This window comes from Sinocyclocheilus grahami, unplaced genomic scaffold (assembly GCF_001515645.1).
Source record: "Sinocyclocheilus grahami isolate Dianchi unplaced genomic scaffold, SAMN03320097.WGS_v1.1 scaffold282.1, whole genome shotgun sequence".
NCBI lineage: Eukaryota > Metazoa > Chordata > Actinopteri > Cypriniformes > Cyprinidae > Sinocyclocheilus > Sinocyclocheilus grahami.
In genome coordinates this window covers 418125-424318 of record NW_015505461.1, presented here as the reverse complement: position 1 = coordinate 424318, position 6194 = coordinate 418125, and positions in this window count along the sequence as shown.

Below are 6194 nucleotides of genomic sequence, written 5' to 3'. Positions count from 1 at the left end.
TCACGCCACAGCCGTCATCACACCAGTGCAGAGGAAGACAGGGCCATGGAGATAATAGAGAAATCATTATCTTCCTTTGTCCAAAAACGTATTTAATACCTGACAACATCTGAGGACAAAGAGATACACTCACACTTGAGAGATAAACACACAACTAAACATTTACTGTACGCACGCACTAATTTACTTATGCATTCCACTGAAAGTTAATTGCTGAATATTCCTACTTGATATCTTCCATGAATGTAGCAATATGTTGTCTGATGTTCGGAAGATGATGTATGAAGGAACAAAATGCACTACTGTTAGATTTGCAGGAGTCAATCATACCACATTTTTTAACTTCTGTCTCTGCTAACATTTGTTAAGTAGGTTTTACGATTTAATTCATTGTATTTGCTGTGAAAACTATGTATCCAATTATCCAAGTGCCACCATGTCCATGGGAAGAAACACCCACATCTATGCTAAATTGAGATTGAAAATGTATGCTTGAGTTTCCAAGTTGGAAGCCAACTTCAAGTGCACTTTCATTTTCCAAGTACTGTAGGAATATGGGGATTCCTGCTTAAGACATCAAGCTTTGAGGTACAGAAGAAAGTTGCATGCAGTTTTCTGTGAGTATATAAGGTGAGAGAAACAAATATACAACAGCACAGGTGCAATTACACATCTGGCCCATTCAGGTTCCAGCAGAGCAATAAACTGTGTTGTTGTGATGATTATAAATGACTCTATATTTAAGCCATAATGGTTCACGAGCGCGTGACTGTACATTGAGCATATGTATCAGCCTTTATCTCAATAATAAAAAAAGAAAAATCACAGATGAGATCTCAGATTAATATCTCAGATGTTTCTTCTAGATGCCAGTGACATTGTAACAGCAAATGTAAATTTTTGCTGAAGTCTCTTAATTTTCTGTCGAAAAAAAATAATAATTCAAGGGATCTCTAAAATGTCTCAGACTGGGCTCAGATCTGAGACACTCAAAAGTCAGAAATCTCTACAATGTAATGTATTATCAGTGCTTTATTTGGTTCCAACTCTTATTTGACTCTTATTTTAATATTGTACCTGACTTTTAGTTTGTATTTTGTTCCTATGTGTCTGTATTTCCATTTCCTGTGGTTATTTTCCTGTTCATTATGGTTTCATGTCAACACATGTTTATCGCCTGTTTAGTTCCTAATTTTCCCATGTGTATCTATAGCCTTCATTCTTCAGTTCTTACTCAGATCTTGTCTTATTGTGAGTCTATGTTTTATCATGAGCAAATTAAGCTGTAACCCAGTAGTCTTTAGTTCCTTGATTACGCTCTTCCTGGATTCCTGTACCTGCTTTTTTCTAAGTGTTGAGTTTCTGTTATTAAAGCAGTGTTTTATTTCTCCAAGACATTGATATGTAGATTCAACTGAAAGTGCAACAACTGAACATAATATTTTCCATTGTGTACACTCAAGGAAAGTCCCTAAAATATTTTATGGTAATGGGGGACAAAAATATTATATACTTAGGGTTCTGTTACAAAACTTCCACCTGTAACACATGGCCAAACTCCCGCACCCACACACATACACTACTCTCATATCCACTCTGCTGGCCACCATCTGTGTGAGTTTGGCAGTGACAGCCGGTGCATCTGTGTGCACATCCCCTTTCACTTCTGTCCTCTGAGTAAGTGTGTGTGTGGAGGCCAGTGGGTCACAGCTGTGCACAAGCTAATTTCTCAGTACCAGCATTACTGCAGCGGGCCGCAGGGCTGCTACTCTCCAGCCTTTAGAAGAAAGTATGTTAATGTTCTAAAATCTCCTATTTTCTCTCTCTCCATTATCTCTTCAAAAAAAAAAGTTTTTAATTGTGTTGGCTAAGGCAAGCTGTATTACTAATGTTCATTCTTAGGATTAGGGATATGAAACCTGTAAATCTATGTAATAAACTTCAATGTTTAACAGACAGGAATGACACCTTATATCCTGTGGGTTATTTAGGAGAGGTGTGCTATTACTTTTCTACGTTTTTGAGATCATTTTCTAGAGACTAATTTATACTAGAGACTTGGGATAGACTCATTTGACCAAGGCCAGTAAGCAACATAAGAACTCATCTGAATCTACCAACCTAAACCTTTAGCAACACATATCAACCTGCTAAAAACCACTGACAACACCTTAGAAACTGCTTATCAACACCACGGCAACTATCAGCAATGCCCTAGCCTCACATTTTCTTCACAAAATGCAAAAAAAAAAATGTTTACACATAACTCTGCAGATGCCAACTGCATAACAATATTATAACATAAATATGAAAAGCATATGAGTCTGTGGACTTAATTAGAAGAACAACTCTGAATATTGAAAAACACCATGATGAAATGAGCAAAAAAAAAAAGAAGTCTATATGGAGCCAGATCGGCCTCAAAAATAATACATTTATAAAACAAAATTCATAAATTCACAGCACAATTTACATTTACAAAATCCGATTCGTAAATTCAAAACACAATTCATAAATACAGAAGTAAAAGCATAAATATTTCCACAAACGCTCACACAAAAGCATCTTACCTAAATACATTTAAAATGTTTACACAAATATGTATATATCAAGTTCTTGAATTAATTTTCATCACATTTATGAATGATGTTACATGTATTTATGGATCGTTGAATCTACATTTGCAAATCATCACACATGCGTGGACTGCTTTGAATTTGTGTGTGGTATTTTTGAGACCTTCCTGGCAGGTTAAGATTCATAAATATCTTTTTTTGGAGGATGTTCCATTCAGCCAATCGCGGTGAGCTTTTAATCCACCAATCAAAACACTCTTTATTGAACAGACTCAAGAAGCTCAACGCTGCGCTTGTGCTGTGCATTGTTTCTATGATCGGGTCCTTGATGTAAAGACATTTTAATGGGTACTCTTTTTTTTTTAGCACCTGATTACAATTTCTACAAAATCACATTATGATTTATATCGTTCGCACAAAATACAGCTACCCGGTTAGCCTGCTGTCTTATACACCAAATTTGCTCAATCTGTAATGTTATTAAATAGGTGTAAAATGTCCAGATACTTCATTTAATAACAACAATTATGTAATGTGTTCTGTTGTTATTAGTAGTAGTAGGCTATCACATTCGCAATAACTTTTGATCAGGCATTAAAAACAGCGAACACACACAAGCGAAGAGATTTAGCATGGAGGATGAAAACCACACTCAACGAGTGAGTAAAGTCGTTTTTTTTATCTGATGGCATTTTCTTATGATTATAGCTGGTCGCAATGGTAACTTTAGAACCCACTGACTACAAATCGTATTTAAAATTATGCAATAGTTTAGCATCGAAAACCGTTGTTTTACTGATTGTTTATCACCCATTCATCCTGTGATTACTAAAGTGTTCCTACAAACACCAGTTATAATAAAAAAAACGACTTTACTCACTCGTTGAGTGTGGTTTTCATCCTCCATGCTAAATCTCTTCGCTTGTGTGTGTTCGAAATCTCCCTTAGGTGGCTGTTTTTAATGCCTGATCAAAAGTTATTGTGAATGTGATAGCCTACTACTAACAACAACAGAACACATTACATAATTGTTGTTATTAAATGAAATATCTGGACATTTAACACTTATTTGATATCATTACAGATTGATCTGAATAAACCAACGTGATCTCATGATAATTTGTATGTATTTTATGTAAAATGTGGTTCTATAAAACGTACATTTACTTACGTTTTTACAGGCACTAAAATGTACAATACTGATGTATTTTCCGCATCTAAACGTACAAAACTGACGTATTGACACCTAAAAATGAATCCTTAATTTAATTTTATTAGTTTTTAGTTGTCATATGAATTACCTTGTTTTCAATTGCATTATTAAATTGTTTACTCATTTACTTTTGAAATTATAACATTTCGTTTTGTTGTGTGATTTCTATTGCCAGCTCGTTTCCAAGAATATGCTTACATAATGTTAAACACGACTTCACTTTAAACCTTAAAATAAATATCATTTCTGCAATCGTTTAACCTTTACTTGTCATGTAATGTTTACTTTGATTGTCATGGGCCACAAAAGGCGTTTTCTCTGACATGCTGTGACTGACAATAGAACTATAAAATACACCAAAAACGCAACATAATTACTAAATGAAACAATTTTATTAGTGCGCTGTAATCCAAATCTTCCGAATCCATAGGACTGCGAGGAACAGACCCAATTCCAAGCCTTTTTTCGGCGATCTTCATCTCCATCTTGAGCAGCGAGTCCAGTGATCGTGAGCAGCAAAGTCCGCGCTGACTGACGCGCTCTTTACAAATTCAAATATTGCCGCTTCAAACGACAGGTTTTTAAGGCAGGATAATCGAACGCTCATTGGCTCTCGCCTGCATTCATCACAGATTGCGACATGCCGTGTTTCTGGTGAGGTGTGTTTGAATGATGCGCGTGCCTTCACGATTTCACGGAGTGGATCGGGAAAATTATCTGGATAATATTTTCAGCGATTAACAACATAAATTCTGCTCTGGATCACACAAACCTACTGTATTCCGCCAGAGAGGACTGCGGGTGCAACGCATTGTTATTTGGATTGCTTTTAGTACTGCTTTTGACATTTTTGCAATAAATAAATGATAGTAATTGCATTTACAGAAATGTTTAGGCTTATAGGTAGGAGTGGAATTAGCGACTATAAATATATATTTAATGCTATATTGTTACTAAAATGTATATTTTCCTGCGTATTTCGGTAATTTGTGTTTTATATCCTATATCTCTATATGGGTGGGTTAAGGTTTGGGGGTTGGTTAAGGGGTCTAAAAATCGAAATTGCATATTAATAAAATGATAAAAATGCATATTCGCTATAAAATGAGTAGGTTTAGGTTTGGGGGCAGGTTAAGGGGTCTAAAAATCTAAATCGCTTATTGATAAAAATGCATTGATACGAATATCTTAATGATATAAAAGATACGTAAATATTTGTACGCTTTTTAGCTAAAAGTACGTAGCTATTTGTACATTTTAAACGTTGAAATACGTCTAAATTGTACGTTTTAGCATTAATAAAAACGTACAAAAGTGTACGTTTTGTGCTTGTAAATGTTATGTATTAATACCTACGTATAAACATGAGACCAGGCTGAATAAACAGGGTATGTGCAACTTTGGTGTATAAGACAGCAGGCTAACCGGGTAGCTGTATTTTGTGCGAATGATATAAATCATAATGTGATTTTGTAGAAATTGTAATCAGGTGCTAAAAAAAAAAAAAGAGTACCCATTAAAATGTCTTTACATCAAGGACCCGATCATAGAAACAATGTACAGTACAAGCGCAGCATTGAGCTTCTTGAGTCTGTTCAGTAAAGAGTGTTTTGATTGGTGGATTAAAAGCTCACCGCGATTGGCTGAATGGAACATTCTCCAAAAAAAGATATTTATGAATCTTAACCTGCCAGGAAGGTCTCAAAAATACCACACACAAATTCAAAGCAGTCCACGCATGTGTGATGATGTGCAAATGCAGATTCAACGATCCATAAATACATGTAACATCATTCATAAATGTGTGATGAAAATTAATTCAAGAACTTGATATATACATATTTGTGTAAACATTTTAAATTTATTTAGGAAAGATGCTTTTGTGTGAGCATTTGGGGAAATATGTATGCTTTTACTTCTGTATTTATGAATTGTGTTTTGAATTTACGAGTCGGATTTTGTAAATGTAAATTGTGCTGTGAATTTATGAATTTTGTTTTCATAAATGTATTATTTTTGAGGCCGATCTGGCTCCATAGGTCTACAGTATGTTGCAATATGCCTTCAGACTTAAGAAACATGCCTTCAGATGGGAGTGTTACAGAGATTCTCAGCCTTGAACCTGTTTGACCTTGTGTGCAGACCAGGAGGTGTTAAAAAGGAAGTATGGGCACCAGGAGGAGCCCTACTGTCCAGTAGGAACAGGAAGTATGATCTGCCCACAGACACAGCTGGTTCCTGCTAGAGAAAGCCTGGATGTGAGCTATCACAGCCACTCAGCCCTGTTTACTTTTGCCTGGGGAACCACCTGCTCACATGGGGACAGGACACACAGACATTTGTCTAGCTGAGAACATACATAGACCTAATTTTATTTATTTATTTATTTATTTATTTATTTATTT